The sequence below is a fragment of the Homarus americanus genome, unplaced genomic scaffold, assembly GCF_018991925.1.
Source record: "Homarus americanus isolate GMGI-L3 unplaced genomic scaffold, GMGI_Hamer_2.0 scaffold45698, whole genome shotgun sequence".
NCBI lineage: Eukaryota > Metazoa > Arthropoda > Malacostraca > Decapoda > Nephropidae > Homarus > Homarus americanus.
The window spans coordinates 12,834,482-12,853,203 of record NW_024735554.1 but is presented as its reverse complement, the minus strand read 5'-3'; the positions used below and the strand labels follow the sequence as shown (position 1 = coordinate 12,853,203).

Sequence of the window (18,722 nt, the reverse complement as noted above, 5' to 3'; positions counted from 1 at the left end):
ATGGGAGTCATTTCTCTTTGTTGTTTCAGCAATTTCCAGTCACTTAATGCACTTATCTTACGATTATCTCCTCGACCAATTCCTTCGTTTTTTTTTTTCTATTTCCAATCATGGAAAAAATTTAGTAAAAAGAAACTGAACGTTTTAGCCAAAAAAAAAAGTTTATATAGCCTTGGGGTCGAACTCTCAAAGTTTGCACAATAAACACTCCTTGGAATTTAAGTTGTAAAACGGGACCAAATTGTTTCACTCAAGCTGAAAAACAAAGATAACAACAAAAATAGCGAAGAGCTACTTTACTTAATAATAATTAGGAGAAAACGTTATTAATCGTACGAATCTTTGTGAATCTGACCCCATGTATATATTAGACTGAGGTTAGGTTAGGTCGGAACTTATTAGGCTCGGTTGGAATAGAGTAGGTTAGATTGGACGTGATTAAGTTAGAATGGAGTAGGTTAAACGGGTGGAATTGATTAGGTTAGGTAGAATTTTGATGAAGACCATACGGTAGAATTTCAAAGAAGCATCGATTAAATTTTAAATGCTCTATTTTTCATATTTATGTCATGTTGACAGTGTCCCACTTCAAGTATCAGTTCTAGTACAAATATCAGTGTCCCACTACAAGTATCAGTGATCCAGTACAAGGGAAAGTGATTTAGTATATGCAGAAGTATCCTAATACAAGAAGTGACCCGGTATATGCAGAAGTGACCCAGTAAGTGCAAAGGTGACCCAGTACAAGGGTTAGTGTCCCAGAAGTGACCCAGTACATACAGAAGTATCCCAGTACAAAGAGCAATGCCCCAGTATAAGTAATGGTGTCAAAGTGTGAACAGTACAAGCAGCAGTGCCCCAGTTTAGTAACTTGTGCTCCAGTGCAAGAAAATAACCCAAAACCTGAAATAGTGACCAAACAGTGCCCTAGTACCAGAAACAATACCCCTGCAGTGCCCCAGTACCAAGAAAACACTACCCCTGCAGTGCCCCAGTACCAAAAAACACTACCCCTGCAGTGCCACACTAGAAATAGTACTCCAGCAGTGCCCCAGTAATAGAAGCAGTGCCCCAGTGCAAGCAGTAGTGCCTCAGAGAGGCAGGTAGAGCAGCAGGTTGAGTCAGGCAGGGCTGGCTGGCCTTGGCATCGTCTGGGAGGTTTCACTTACCATCGCGGGGTAACACAGCCACACCGACCTGCTTCCCTGTCCTACTCTCTTAGATTCGTATAATTTATTCAGATATACAAGTATAGATTTGAGTATTAAAGTGCAGGTATAGAAATTCATATGTAATAACATAAAAATTAGGTATTTTAACCTAGATATTTAATTTGCTTGAAAAAAAAAAGTGCAGGGAGATATCAGAAAAGTTTCGTTGTCAAAACTAATCACCGAAGCGTCTCCTTACCAAGTGCTGAATATATTTCAAGTAGGGTGATTTTTACTAATACAGGAAAAATCAGTCTAGCTGGAAGTTTCATACGCTGCCAGTGAACAATATAGTACCGTAATAATTATGATCAACCTGTTTTACAGTCGTCTCACACAAAGTATATACAAAGGTACAGTACAGTCCACAAATATCTTAAAAATCTAAATTACTCAATAGCAGATCATCTCTCCGAGACATTAATCGAAAAAGTAAAAGTAAAAAGTAAATTACATATCTTTATCTCCTTCCAGTGTTGATGTATTGTAAATATTGACAGAGAAGTTGAATATACTCGAAAGAAAAGATCACTCAAACATTTTTTTAAATGACATACAGAGACTGAAAAGTTAGAACTAACGTTATAAACAAAATTTGGTCATCTGTACGCTTGATCCAAAGCCAAGTTATTTGAGAGTCAGAGCCTGCGACTGGTTGGTGCGAGAAGTGCCAATAAGCTGTGACTGCTCATACTATAAAGTTTTGGTGTTCGTATTCACCCCGATTGACTTTCGCTGCTGGCCAAATTAATCTTCGGAATCGGGCCCTTATTTACATATTAAAACCATGGATTTTAGGGGGGTTAAGTTTGGTAAGCTAGGGTTTAAGTGAGGTTACCGACTGATTAGGTTGCGTTACATTAGTGGTTGTTAAAACAAAGAAAGATCATTTATCGCAGTAGCTAATTAGGGAACGTATCTGGTGAAAGTAATTGTAAAGTTATTTTTGTGTTGTAGCTTACAACTTCAGTTCCATGGAAAATTCCCAATGCGAACCTTTACGAATCTGGCTTCAGTATAATATACTTAAATTTCCAGTTGTATCATATTTATTAACTGACTGCTTAATTCTAATACATGAAAATTGGAGTTAATACGAAGTCACTATTGACATCTTTTAGCCGACTCATTCAGGTGTATGAATACGAAACCTGACTCACTCATTGACTCACTGACAGAAACAACTTTTTGACCAGCTCACACTGAGGCAGCTTATGACTAATTCTTGGACACTTTTTTTTCTGAAACTTTTGCCACTTAGATTCGTTTACTATCAACCCGAACTAGGTATAGACTAATCTGATTGTTCTTGGTTTTACATCATCGTCATCACTGTCACTATTACCATCATCACTGTCATCATTATCATCACCATTCGTTGCACCACCAAGTGTAGGCCAACCACCATAATGAGTGATGACATTACACTCTCATCATCTTCATTATCATCACCATACACTGCACCACCACTTGGTTTGGTACCCGTGCTCGTATAAACCACTAAACAACTTACCACTGCGAGGGCAATCACTACACCTTGAAGGGGTCAACTTTTTATATGCTCTCGCCAGATGACCAGCCCGGCCTCAGGTTAATTTGTATTCTACTGTTACAAAAAAAATCGATAACTGGCTTTTTGATGAAAAGCTTCTGAGGAAACTTGTGCTTGTTGTTGTCAAGATAACCCAGCGGCCACCCATGATTGTTCCACTGTTGAAATGACATGAATATTATGTCAGAATGTCATTTTAAAGTCGATCCAATACCTGAACAACACATTGTGCCAGCTAAGTGAGAGTGAGCTTAGGGTTTCGTTTATCAGGAGCTTTGTCGGGACTTTGTGAGGGGCCGGATTCTCAAAAGTTCCTAGTTCCTGCGTTAATTTTTTTTTTGTCTTTGGCTTTAAGTAACCTAACTAGTTACAACACAGTTTCGGCCCAATATCGACTCCACTCTGGTATTCATCACTGAGTTTTGGTTAAATGGGTCAGTCTGATGGACCTTTGAGAAGCCGAACATAATATAAATGTATAATATACAATACGGCGCTTACTTTTTGTGATTTAAAACGTTTTGTTATTATTGTTACAATTATCATTAGTGGTAGTATTACTATAAGTATTGTTACAACCCTCCTTTCACAGCTTACCCAGCTTCCACTGCTAGTTACCAGCGGCCAGGTCGTATGTACAGAAGCAATAGATATCTCATAAGTGTCGAATTACCACTGGCTGTCCCGCCAGTTTCCGGTAATTTCCCGACGATCGGTATCGGTGTACAGACAAACAACAGGCAGGTAGATTTCCACCAGGTCACAGAAACACATTTGTGCACTTTATTCTGCTTTAATAGTAACTATTTACTCGGCTTGTAATTTACACTTTGAAACAGAAACTGTTGACTGTCTCAAGGCCGCTCACTGCCGCTTATGGGAAGTTCTAGTACATTCTACTCTGATCGAGACTTACAATAGAAAGTAAATCATAACACAAATGATGCAGTATATTCTAGAAAAGTTCTACATAAGTAATACACCAATATATACACGAAAATCTCCCTAAACTTGCCAAAATAACTGCTGCTTGGGACAGAAAATAATCTTAACACCTAGTTTACAAACGCTATAATACCAAATTATGCCTCGGCATAACAGTATTATTATAAATCTACATATTAACACAACATTGGCCATAAATTCAGTTTGGGGTCAAGAATATATCGTACAGGCCTAACTGTATATAAACTTGGGTGTCTAATCTTATGATTGTTTTATCGTCAGCTTTGGATTGCGGCGGTCGAGTGGATATGACCCTTGCCTTCAATCCTAGGGGCTGCTGGTTCATGCCCAAGGCACCCCTAATACATAAAGCTGTAAAATGAGTATCTAATTTTACAGTTAGGGAAAGTGAATATAGTCGAGTGTCGTGCCAACGACATTGCCCTCTTGTGTGCTGAAGACTTAAGATACAGTTTGCTGTATCCACACTGCTTCTAGCGGACAGTCAGATGGGGCTCAAATTCATAGTAGGGTTTTTTTGGGGGGGGAGGGGGATTAGCCCACCAGAACACAGGTCAATGACCTACATCAGGGCATGGGGGGTGAAAATATAATAATAATAATATTTTATTATAATAATTATTATTATTATTAATATAATTTAATAAAAATAAAAAAAAATTGATAATAATAAAGGACCATAAATAAATAAAATAATATATAGTGAGAAACGATATATGTATGTTGTGTTGTCAAAGTAAGAGAAACAATTGTAACGCTGCAATTGTGTGTAAATGAGGCAGAAAGTCAGATCAGCAACCTGGGACTTGGTCACAATTTTTGTGTTGTCATATGGCAGCAGAGTCTACCTCTACCATTAGGCTTCCAATATCTTCCCCGGCGGTAGTGCTGAGTTTAGGGTTTAGGTTAATTTAGGCTGTGGTTTTGTATTCAAATTGTTCTTTTACTTGTCTTTGTAAATATGTTTCTAATTTTATTATATTAAGAAATTATACAGTGTATGATTCCTCCTCAATATTAGTTAATCTGAGGCTTATGAACAACCTGGCAGATATATTAATTATAGTGTTTGCCCTGCTTGTTGCTATGACCACTAGTGGCAGAGGTTTGTATCTTTATGCTTTCACGATCAAGCCTCACCTCTTATTTGACTAGTGGCAAATTCTAGATGAAGAGGAGTGATGGCATAGCAATGCAAGTAATCACCGATTACACAGTCAGCACTGTTTCACAGAAATGAAGGTAAAATCAGAAATGCAGGACTATACTTTAGTGTCAGATTTTTTTTTATAAACAACAAAGGATATTTAAGACTAAACATAGCTTTCATTTTCAGCATATGCATATTCTGCATTGAAATAATAGCACGAGTTACTAGCTTTTTTTTTATTTTCTTTTTTACAGGGATTGGCCCACCCGGGCACAGGTCAACGACCCACATTGGGGCCTAGGGGGCAAAAAAAAATAGAGAAATTAAAAATAGAAAAGGAAAATGTTATATTAATCTACACAGCAAAGATGCCGGAAAACCAGCTTTTTAAAGTGAGACAGATTGTATGAGTATGGAAACACAGAAGAAGGCAGAGCATTCCACAGTTTGGCTGTGTGAGGAAAGAAGGATGTAAGTTAAATATTCTGTAAAGAAATTAGGAAACAACTTTTAGTAGTACAAAATATGGAAATATGAAACTGTCTTTGTAGTATCTTGCGTTATTTAATGGGAGAATGACAAGCACATGGTCGGTCTGGCTGGGCGTTTATTTTCTATTCTTGGTTACCGCGTGCCTAACACATTTCGTGTTTATACAAGCCTAAACACTTTCTGACTTTGGTAAGAAGTAACATAATATATAATATATATATTCAATAAAGGCAGCATATAAACATACATATATATAACAGTCTTCGAGTAGTATAAAATAACGGTTTAATAACCGATTCGAACCCAAAATAGAAGCATACAGGGGAAATTGCTACATAAAGTAATATTATGATATCCTTCAGTACAATCCCCCCCCCCCAAAAAAAAATGTGATATTAAAAGAAAAAACTATCCTCCAGGTGTTATATTCAGGTAAAATAAAGTTTACTTTTTGCATAGGAAAATAAGGGCTTCAATTCCAAATACACAGAACAACACCAAAACTAATGTGAGGGTTCAGCTTGGATGTGCTTTGCAATTTCATCTCGTGGGGTCAAGTCGAACCCAAAAGCTTTTTACCGCTACGCAAAGTTGAAATTAAAAACGCGAGTACGCATATCGGACCTGAGGCTTAAAGATGGTAGTTATGCTGATTCTGACCAGGATAAGACGGGGGCGTCGAACACTTTTTTCACCAGTGTTCACAGAAGGGGATGCGAACAATCTTCCTGTGTTTGAGGAAGGACTGTTTGACAAAGATTTGACCCACATTGTGTTCTCGGACGAGGTTATAAGAAAAAACTGTCAACGCTAATGATTCACAAGAGTCCCGGTCAAGATATGGTACACCCCAGAGTGTTAAGAGAACTGTGTAACGAGCTTGCAGAGCCTCTTAAAATCCTGTTCTGCAAATGCCTGAAGGAGCAAAAGGTCTCCGAGAACCGGAAGATGGTTTTCTGTGAGTCCTATATTCAAGAAGGGCGATCTTCATTCCTCGAATAATTATAGACCAGCTAGCCTGACCAGCATAGTGTTCAAAGTACTAGAGAGCATCGTAAGAGATGCTATGAAGGAACATCTTCTACAAAACAACCTTGTATCAATGACCTGCCCACCCAGGCACAGGTCACTGACCCACATCGGGGCCGGGTGGGGGGTAATAATGATAATAAGAGTTCACAGTAAATAAAATTTATAATAAAAAAATAAAAATTAAATAATAATAATAATAATAATAATAATGATAATAATAATAATAAAAATAAAGATAATAATAATAACAATAATAAGAAAGAACCATAAAGGAATATAAAATGAAAAAAAAATCATAGTGAGAAACGTATGTTGTGTTGTCAATAGTAAGAGAAACAGTTGAGACCCTGCAGTTGTGTGTAAATGAGGCAGAAAGTCAGATCAGTAACCTGGGACTTGGTCACAATTTTCTTGGTGCCACATGGCAGCAGGGTCTACCATTAGACAATATATTATGCTTCCAATATCTTCCCAGGCGGTAGTACCTCCCTGTTTGATAGCTGCCTAGTATATACCTACTACCTACGATACCAAGTTATTTAGGGAAATTAAGAACCAAACAGACTGTGAAGAACTGCAGAAATATCCCCATAAGCTTCAAGAATGGTAGAGAAAATGGCTGCTAAGATTCAATGCCGAGGCGGTTCCAGCAATATCAAAGGGGGGGGGGTACAAGAAGTTGTGGGTGGGGTAACATGCGCACTGGATATTGGGAGATATTCTGAAGTCAATAGTACATACTTTTTACTATACAAAAATTCCTGAGTACAATACTGCATTAATGAAAAAGTATTGGAATTTTCTAGTGAAAAGGGGGGTCTGGACCCCCAGGACCCCCCTGAATCCGCCCTTGCAATGTCACGAAGTGCAAAAGGATGCACCTGAGTCGGACCAGTATATAGTAAGGAGGTGTAACAAATGACCCAACAGGACGAAGAGACTGCATTAATTAAGACCGAATGAGAAAAGGACCTGGATGTGTATGTCGACAATGAACTTAAGTTCTCGGGTGAGAAGAAGGTGAATCGGGCAACGAAACTAAGTCTTACAAGAAGGTCAAGATATCTGGATGGTCCGTCGCTCGTTTTGTCACCCCGTCTGGTCCCCGGGGTATGCTAGAGGCTGTCAATTGATTGAAAATATCCAAAGGAGGGCCACCAGACTGGTGCCTGCTCTACGGAACCTCAGTTACCCAGAGAGATTGAAGCGCCTGCAACTACCTAGCTTATACTACAGACGGGCGAGGGGCGACCTAATCGAAGCTTATAAACATCTCAGAGGGCACTACTCGGTCGAATGTACATACCTGGAGCTGGCGGACGCCCGCCCCACAAGGGGTCACAGCTCCAGGTTGAAGAAGCCATAAATCCAGAAAACTGTGAGGGCAAATTTTTTCGGAGTGAGAATTGTGAACTCTTGGAACAATCTGCCAGAGAGCGTTGTGACGGCAACCTAGTGTGAGCTCTTGCAAGGCCAGATTGGACCAACACTGGAGCAGGTTCCGATATATTCAGGAGCCAGTACATGCCTGGTACTTGCCAACAGTGCGTATCAGAGACGTGATCAACCGCCCAAGAGGCTAACGAGCCGATAGGTGGCGAAGAGGATAGAAGTAAAAGTTAAAGTAAAAAGAAAAAGTTGGGTCAAAATGTCTGCTCACAGCTGTATGTTGATTCAGCAGTGTGGTGATATCCCTGCTTTTTATTTTTACCCAAAATATAAGGAATAACAACAGTCTTACCTGCCACAAAGCCCGAAATTTAAACCTTATACAGTAAAACTTACTTGCTTCGCTGCTCGATTTACCTTCTCACAATGGTCCGAGAACGAGACCTCCAGTTTATTGTCAACATAGACACCCGGGTCCTTTTCACATTCAGTCTCTGTTAATGCTGTTTCTTCATTCTGTTGGGACATGTGACGATACACCTCCTTACTGTTGGTACGACCCTAGGTGTACCCTCTTACATTTTATGACTTTACCTTAACAGCCATTTCTTCGACCACTCGTGAAGTTGACAGAGATCTTTTTGTAGCTCTTCACAGTCCGTTTGTTTTTTATTTCGATGAATAACTTGGCATCGTCCGCAAACATTTGTATGGGGGGAGTGTATGACGTCTGGCATCTCATTTGTAAAACAAACAACAACTGACCCAGCACACTGCCCTGTGGCACCCAGCTTGTCACGGGTACTCACGACGGTTTCGTGCCATTAATCACCACACATTGCTTGTGGAGTCTAAATGGATCCAAACTACAGTTACACATATGGAGATGTTTGGACTAGACCACCTGTACAAAGTTGAGACACAACAGCGCTTCCTGCCACCCTGGCGGACAGTTCCCTTCGATTTCACAATACCGACATATCCGCCTAAAAAATTAATTATACAAAGCATTTATCTCCAACACACTGCCAAATCGAGAGATCTTGAACACATACACACTCTACAGACTGATGATAATATCACACAGACCATCTACACTGATGGATCTCTTAACACCGCCTGTGGGAGGGCTGGAAGTGCTATTGTTGTGACTCAACCTAACGGTAATATAGTTGAGAAAGGAGTTAGAATTAACAACTGGGCATCCACTCTACAAACTGAATTAGTTGCCATACTCACAGCTATTAAATTCATTGAAACCACTGTCACTGACAGTTTCATCGTCACTGACTCTCTATCCTCACTACTTGCCCTTGGCACCCTCGACTCAGGTTGTCACGTTCTTGTCTCTGAAGCCAGACACAAATATGCTTGCCTTGTTGACCGGGGTGTCAAGGTCAAACTGTTGTGGATCCCCTCTCACATAGGCCTCATAAAACATGACAGAGTTGATGCCCTCCCCAAACTCGCGTCTAACAAGACACCGTTCAATACAATTTGGGTCTGTCAAAAAAAAACCTTAAAACTGTAATTAGGAAAGAACTTATTGATGAGTTTGACGCATGTAGACTAGTGCAAGCAGGTACTAGTCGATCCATAGTTTACCATGATGAGATGTATCAAGTGAAACATGTATATGGAGCAAGTAACAAGATCACTAGATTACAAGATGTTGTAACCGCTAGATTAAGGTTAGGATATAAGTACCTCTGGCAGTATGTTCCTCAAGCAGATGTAAACAAGACTAAATGTAAAGTGTGTGGCCAGACATATGGCCACACACTTGAACACTACGTTCTTGACTGTGTGAAGATAGAACCTTTTAGGGACAGGTCCAAGCACACTGTGTGTGAAATGGTACAGCACTTCTTCTCTAATGGCAAGATAGCCGACATATTAAGATTGTATCCACTTTTTTGCACTTAGTAACTATATCAGTTCTCATGTACAGAACCAAATACGCAATGTGCTTGAATACTTCTCACGTAAATGTGAATAACAAAGTGTGAGGCCAGACATACTGCCTCACACGCCTGTACTCACGCATTTGTGAATAAGTTATCCTTTATGTATAGAACTAAACAAATAATGTAATTGAAATACTGTGTAACATTCAGTGCCATAATATCCTGACAACGGGGGTTAATTATTATGACCCGTTGTAAACTCTACTCTGTAATCCTTTTGCGCTACCGCTCACAGGATGAGTGTGGGGTGCACAATAAAGTAGCCGCTGTAAGCGGCAAAATCAAAATCAATCATGAAGAGTCTCCAATTCACGCTAGGACACTTCCCCAAACCCCGTATCTTTCCAGATTAATTCACAAACTTTCATGGGGTCGAAAGCTTTGGCAAAATCAAGATATATATTGTCTGTACAGTATTCCCGCCCTCTTCCAAAATTTGAGTCCAAACATGCAGCACCTTGAGTAATTGTGTCGAGCAGTTATGGCATTGAGTGTTACAGAGTATTAGAACGCAGGCACTACGCTGAATATTATAGCCAGTAAAGTGAAGTATTTGATAGATAAATGCATACCCTAGACCAGTGGTTCTCAACCTTGTTTGCCCCATGCACCCCTTTCACCATATGTCAGAATGTCATTCCCCCTCCTTTCCAAAATTGTCTGCCTCAAAAAGTGCATTCCAAATAATATGAATATAATACTGAAAATCCTTTATTTTTTCCATATTAGTACATATACATTTACAATTTTACATGGATTATTTTTATAGTGGAGTTTTACAAATTAAATGCCAATTGAAAATGTTGGTGGATTTATAAAACTTGAATAAAAATAAAATAGTTTTTTTTATTTATAATAAATTACTTAACAGACCAAATTGAAGCATAATGCAATAAACAAAAAGTTCACTAGAATACCAGGATATTGTAAATTTGTAATTAATTTTATTCAGATGAAGATTACAGTCAATGAGAAACCTGTGATTGTTTTTTCTTCGCCAATTCTGGGATACGCGGAGGAGTGCTTGAAAGGGCACAACGCAGGTCATTTTCTACCTCTAATCTACTACGCTGCTTCATTTTAATTTGCAACAGAGTTGAAAAGCCTGACTCACAAAGATATGTCGACACAAACGGAAGCAATGCACGGATAGCTCTTTCTGCCACTTTTGGGTAGGAATCGCACATCAAGGGCCAAAATTCTGTGATTGATTTCTCATCGAATATATCTCTTGCTCCCGAATCAGTTTCCCCCCCCCCCCTGAAAACCTGAATTCCCCCCTGGTTGAGAACCCCTGCCCTAAACCCATGGGCGTCCGCAGAAAAAAATGCAGGGGGGGGGGGTCAATGTTATCCTGAATTCGACGTGTGAAGTGTGAAGACATCATTGACAATTTCGGAAGAGATCCCCGACGGCTCCAATTCCTGTTCCAAGAGTAGTAACCTGCTCTAACTGAATGAACTGTTGAGAAATGTTTATGTTATTTTATTCATTTTGTATTTTCCATGTAATTTTTTCAAATTTTTTATTTTCCAGGGGTGGGGGCAAATGCCCCCCCTTACCCCTCCCTGCGGACGCCCATGCCTAGACCAAACCCACTGGTTTCAGGAATACAAGAGGACCGTTACACGTGAACCATACGGTGGTTGACAAAGTTAAGAAAAAATCTCAAGAATTCAAGAAGTGGATTACAACAACTGACGAGCAGAATAGAAGGATGTATATGCCAGGTCCAGGAACCAAGCAAAGTCAGAGTGCAGAAGGGCGGCTGCGAAAGAGTTCCTGAGACGGATTACAAACAAGGTCAAGATAAACCAAAATACTTTTTACTGTTCCACAAAATCTAAATTCAAAACACACGTGGGCGTATCGGATCTGGCGCTTGAAGACGGTAGCTACTCAGACTCAGATCAGGACAAGGCGAGGTTGAAACAAATCCTTTTACTCGAAGTTCATGAAAAAGGATGCGAACAATCTTCCTGCATTCGCGGAAAAGCTGTTTGACACAGCGCTGACCTATTATGTGTTCTCAAATGCGGACTAAAGAAACAAATTGTCAAAATTGAAGGTTCTTAAAAACCATGGCCCTAATAATATGATCCATCCCAGAGTGCTTGCTGAGTCCCCTAAGATATTGTTCGGTAGATGCCTGAATGAACAAAAGGTTCCCTGTGACTGGAAAATGGCTTATGTCAATCCAATATTCAAGCAGGGCGATCGTCACTGCAATGAATAATTATAGACCAGTGAACCTGACCAGCATAGTGTGTAAAATACTAGAGAGCATGATGGAACATCTTCTACGAAACAACCTTGTAAAGGACTGCCAATTTATGACCACTGGGGCCTGTTAGACCCTTTGTGGTCTTTGCTCTGTAATCTTTTTTTTTTCGCTACCGCTCACAGGATGAGTATTGGGTGCACAATAAACTAGCTGCTGTTCTCGACAAAAAAAATAAAAAATATATTCACAAAACGTGCCAGCCACTGTAAATAGGTAGGCGAATGTATATACCGCATTGTCTATGGTTCTATGCGCATTGTTGTATACCTGCACTGTGTTCATTGTATATCTACACTGTATATATACTATGATGAATCGATGTGAACTGTATGACGATATTATTGAATATGTATTAACTCTTCATCTCCCACACCCTTAAAACTGTAATTAGGAAAGAACTTATTGATGAGTTTGACGCATGTAGACTAGTGCAAGCAGGTACTAGTCGATCCATAGTTTACTATGATGAGATGTATCAAGTGAAACATGTATATGGAGCAAGTAACAAGATCACTAGATTACAAGATGTTGTAACCGCTAGACTAAGGTTAGGATATAAGTACCTCTGGCAGTATGTTCCTCAAGCAGATGTAAACAAGACTAAATGTAAAGTGTGTGGCCAGACATATGGCCACACACTTGAACACTACGTTCTTGACTGTGTGAAGATAGAACCTTTTAGGGACAGGTCCAAGCACACTGTGTGAAATGGTACAGCACTTCTTCTCTAATGGCAAGATAGCCGACATATTAAGATAGTATCCACTTTTTTGCACTTAGTAACTATATCAGTTCTCATGTACAGAACCAAATACGCAATGTGCTTGAATACTTCTCACGTAAATGTGATTAACAAAGTGTGAGGCCAGACATACTGCCCCACACGCCTGTACTCACGCATTTGTGAATAAGTTATCCTTTATGTATGGAACTAAGCAAATAATGTAATTGAAATACTGTGTAACATTCAGTGTCATAATATCCTGACAACGGGGGTTAATTATTATGACCCGTTGTAAACTACTCTGTAATCCTTTCGCGCTACCGCTCACAGGATGAGTGTGGGGTGCACAATAAAGTAGCCGCTGTAAGCGGCAAAATCAAATGAAAATCAATCCCACATCTGCTCCTTTTGGTTCCAACAAACCACTGCAGACGTAACTGCCTATCCTTCATTTTTTTTAAATCCCGGATCTTATTTTATACGCATATGGCAGGATGAGAGAGAATGAGTAAAATATTCTCCCCTGCTGCTTTCCTCATCTCCTCCCCCTTCCCAAGCCAAGTGGCCGTGGCCCTGAGCTACATAATAACCCCCTGCTACCCCCAACCACTCCACCTACTCCCCACCTTCAATCTCCACTGAACAGGTTTGTTTACACCAGATCGAGTTGACAACATGCCAATTATATGCTCTTGTTTAAGTAGCTCGTTCACGCAAAAAAAATGAAATGAATTTTGAGCTACTAAATAGTTATTTTTTTTCGATACTAGTTTTTACGAGATTTTACTTCATTGCAAGGTATTATGACTGCAGTACTAAGGGCACCGGAAATAGGATGTTGGCAACCCTCGTTTGATCACCGGTGGGTCGACCAATCAGTGACGTCGTAGCTCACAAACCTGTTCTCATTGCACTAAATTCCTGATAAAATTTTCAACCTGCATTAAATAAATGCCAATATATTTATATACAAAAAAAATATTAACTCACCAATGCAGAACGAAAATGTACTTAGGTGTATGATGTTAATATTAGATGGAAGTTTTAGGGTTTTAACTCGAGTGTAATTAATAAGTGCGAGGAACAGTAAATGGTAGTAAGCAACTGTAGTGACCACAGCCTCACTCACTAACCAGGCAAGGTGAGTGAGCCCAGTTTTTGCACATTATTTCCATGTTTATTTCGCAACCTAGTAAGGTTGGGGTGTCTATGCAGTGCAAATGTAGGCCGTGTAGGTGCAGTGTGAGTGTAGTTTGAGGCTGGGGAGTGCCGGGTGAGGGCCACAGAACAGTGAGAAGCACAAAAGTGAGTCAACCATAACCGAGTGTTTTGGTTCGTGAAGCAGCAACAGGTTCACGGTCCGGAGTCACATAAAATTCTCGACATTAACCTGTTCCCCTAAACTGGTGCTAATTGAACCTACCAAGGTATAGTTTCATTACAATTTCTGTACTATTATTGCTTTTACCTTAAGTCAGGAAGTAAAGGAGCAGTGTTTTAAACATTCTAACGTAGTTATGAGGAAATTTCAACATATGAATCTTTGAGAATTTAGGACCTCAGGTTCTTTACTAATTACTATACAGGTATAACTTATTGCTAGAACGTCAAGTTAATGCTGATGTTTGTCTTCTATTCCTATGTACTGTATGTGATGATAAAAGGTGTGTAGTCTTATTTATGGACGGGACTTCCGCTGACATATTTGTTTTAATATAAAGAGTACAGGTTTTGTGTCAGAGAAGAGGTAGCATAAATTGAATTAAATACTATAGTGACGAAGTGAACCAAGAAAACTCCACTTATACCATAGCTAATCAACCATGCTATTTTAGGATAAGGAACAGTTAATGCCATTTGGGCAGTTTAAAAAAATAGTTTTATATTAGCTCATGATCATTATGCATCTGATATTGGAACAACGAAATTCAGCCATTATTTTGTAACAGGATCTGTGAGAGAGGTTTTGGGTAATACTAGTGCAGATGGCTAACACCAGAAGGAGTTGTTCGATTTTATTCATTTTTTCTATAGATGTTTTGATGATAGGGTTAATATTGATAACAGAACTGCGGACAAGTTATTTGTTTTGCTGTTTATTTTCTTATTCTATTTTCATCAGTCAGTTCTGATATGATAATCATTTGTTGTGCAAATGCTTCATTTTGTTGATAATTAGGCACCTAGGCGCGCACTACCTTGTCTTCTTGGCGGCAATGTGGTGGAGATGTCTCATCCCAGGATATAAACAGCCAATCATATTGATGTATTTCCAAACACTCAGCTGCCCTGACCGGATCAATGCTGATGCTCAGAGTATGCTTCTGAACCGTTCAGTATGGACGGCTGCTCTCATGCCCACAAAAAACATAAATTACACCTTATCATTGTAAGTTCTTTCTGTTTAATATACCCGGAAGGCTGCAGGCTAGAAAGTTAGGTAAGGTTAGGTAGGTTTGTTTGGTTAGGTTGGTGAGGTCTTCTAACAACACTTCTGCTGCTTGTTTTTCATATTAAGTAAGGTTAGGTTAGGTTAATTTAGAAAGAACCACCTTTTAACACATTTGCACAAACTACGATAGTGTCCATTATAAAACACACTGAAATTGTGGCATTATCATAATCGATTTCTATGAAAAGTTAGCCATGGGTCAGTTGTCATTAATTACCCATGGTAGTAAGTATATAATAAAAATATGATTTTATTTTATTTTATTAATAAGTATTTATTTTTATTCTTTTTAGTTCTCTATGATCATAAATCACCTGTAGTGGGCAGGGCATGAACGATTAGGGATATTGCACGGTACAACATAGGTGAAAAACTGATCATATGACACTAAAATGATGTTTGGAGGTTCTTTGTATGCAAGGAAATTAATTATTTAACAAATATTTAGCTGAAAAAAAAACTATGTTGGCATGTGGTTCAGTAATTATGGAGTTTTATCTGCTGATTACTTTCACCTTTATTAATTTTCCTGGGAAAATGCTTAGTTTTCGAGATACCGTATAGGCGAGTTAAATAGCATCTTGGATAAAACTGCAGCTGCGAACAATATGCCCTAGTAGTTGAGCAGTGTGCTTTCCAGTGTTTTTTGGTGTGATTCAATCGAACTTGACCTACCCTCCAACAATCTTGGAGGGCATGTGGGAATTCGTGGTTTTTGGGTGGGGGGAAAGACAAAATGAGTGATATGTGATATAAATCACCAAAGTTGGCTCGGAGTTTCCGTTTTTGAGGAGTAAATAAAAGCCAAAATTTTATTATCCGAGCCAATTTTGGCAAAGATTGGCTTGGATTTTTTATTTTAGGAAGTATTGAATCCCCAAAGTAATGAAATCTGAGTGAATCCAAGTAATCTAAAGGTAACCTAACCTTAGACTGTTGTAAAAGTATGAAAAATCATTCAAATTCATTTCTGACGCTATTATTCATTTTCGACTGGTTGAAATGGGGTTAGAAATACTCCAAATAAGGAGATCTAAAAGTTGGGGATGGTTTGAACTGTTAGCTGTGTATTGTTGAAACTGCAGTTATACCGAATCTTGCAGTTTCTCTATCATCTGTGATGTGGCAGATGTAAACAATGTACCGTGGCCATCAGCATTTTGGTAATTATAAGGGACATAACCGTCAGAAATTCGGTAATTATGAGGGTGTTTTTAGACACATTTTGTACGGTGATTACTTTGTTCTATTAATTTTCTTTTAAATGCTTAGTTTTCTAGGTATAGGCGAGTTAATATATAGGTTAGGTTAAATTAGCTAGGTTTTCTGAGGTTTAGTTAGGTTAACACATGATTTCAACCATTTTTTTATTTTTCCTAACATAATACAGTATCTCCTAATAAATCAGTAAAAACTGGGAATTCTTAAACCAATGTTCAATGAAAAATGGCAGATGGTCATTATCTGAATAATTACCCATTTGTATTACTATCATCCAAAGACAATCTGTGGAAAGATTAACGAAATCAAGCATCACGTTCTGGTGTTTGCCGGCTCCTTCAGGATTACCAGGTTTGGGATCAAAGCCATTAACACGAAGCATTGCAGCAGTCTGTCAACTTTATGACTTGCCTAATTGCACGGGGTGCTCTGGCCACTGACGCTGGTGTTCTCACAATCTTTATTTACTTCTCACATTTCCTCCATTATTTTTAAAATATCGAAATTGATCTCTTTTGAGTTATATAAAAACATACTGAAGATAATTACTTAGAAAAATACACTAATAATGATAGGTCTTCATAATTATTCTAATTGATATTTCTTGAGATCTTTTGTGCCTCAGAACTAACAACTTTAGGACATTAGACAATAGAGGATAACTTACCTTATGAAAAACAAAAAAGTGGATGAGAAAATTGTTTCTCATAACACCAGTTTTAGGATTTTTCCCCTAAATGACAAGTTTTCGCTCACAATGCCGGGTTGCTGGACAACTCGTACCCAAGCAAATCGTACCCATCAGAACATTTTAACTAGTACCCAATTACGAGATAACTCGAACCCATCAGAACATGTCAACTAGCACCCAATTACGAGAAAACTCGAACCCGATTTACGAGACAGTTCGTATGTATATATATATATATATGTGAGTAAATCACTGTAGGTGCGCGTGATCTAGGTATATGCTGATAACCACAAGGAAAGAAGAAAACACAAAGTTCCCAAGCGCTTTGGTGTAATTCACATCTTCTACAGACTAGTCTGTGTGTTGTGATAGGTATATATATATATATATATATATATATATATATATATATATATATATATATATATATATATATATATATATATATATATATATATATATATATATATATATATATATATATATATATATATATATATATATATATATATATATATATATATATATATATATATATATATAATACAGTATTTTCTCAATTTAACAAACTAATTCGAGCCACCCCTTTCGATTAAATCGAGCGTGATTCCGTAAATATTCCGTGCCAAATGCAGTTTGGCTCGTGGAGTTTGTTTACATCCGCTCAGTCTGTGTCCTGCCGCTACCGGTCTCCCAGTTGTGTACAAGTATTTACAAAAAGTATAATTCCACCTTGTCACTTCATACACAGCTTTGGCACTCCATGAAATAGGAAGTCATTCAAAGTACTGTACAGTTGTTTATCACCTTGATATCATTACAAATCCTGTGAGTCTTAAGATAGAGTTAAGATTCTTATGATTGTTTATTAATTAATGTCCAGATAGGAATGTAATCTCCAATTACTTGAGGAAGTTGTCAACAGGAGTGTGTGGAGAGCTTGCCAGTGCAAAACACATACAGTATAAATTATTTCATGATTACTGTACTTGCTTTAATATATCGTATTTCTTAGGAGCCCATGCACTTCTGAACTACCAACTTCAGGGCATTTCACTATATAAGATAGGCAGTGACTAAATTACCGGCCACAGCAATAACTGATGGGTTGTTTTGGGCAATTTTGCCAGTACCTAACTTAATCAATAAATTTTTTGTACATAAAAATCATCATGTCATTTTTTTCTTTCATTAATACAATAAATACTATTTTATCATTACTTCTATTACATAAACAATGGACAGGAAAAATAGCCCAAAATTGCCTGTCAGCTATTGCTATGACCAGTAATTTAGGCTGCCTAACCATTTAAGATAAATGCTTTCTTAACTCGTGAAAATGCCAAAAAGTGGACGAGGAAAACGTTTCCTGTAATATATACTGCATAATTTCTATGACTTCCTTCCTCCTGGTTTGTTCTCATAGTAGCACTGAGCAGGTACTTACCAGATACTGCTACATTGTATATGAATATTTATAAAATGAAACAATCTAAATAATACAGTATTCATCATTATCAACTAAAATATAAAAAATCCTGTCTGTAAAGGGAAACATCAACACATCAAAGGTGTATCAGCTGTTGCTGCA

At 38.3% G+C, this 18,722-nt stretch overlaps 1 protein-coding gene across 1 annotated transcript in view; it reads left to right on the top strand.

The window, feature by feature from the left end:
* The first annotated feature begins 13,899 nt into the window (after positions 1-13,899).
* The window catches only part of LOC121871533 (longitudinals lacking protein, isoforms H/M/V-like), a 55,864-nt gene continuing 51,041 nt past the window's right edge, over positions 13,900-18,722 (top strand). The window contains exon 1 of the mRNA XM_042373962.1: positions 13,900-14,194. The gene's annotated coding sequence lies outside the window, so the exon portion shown is untranslated. The remainder of the gene's footprint in view (positions 14,195-18,722) is intronic.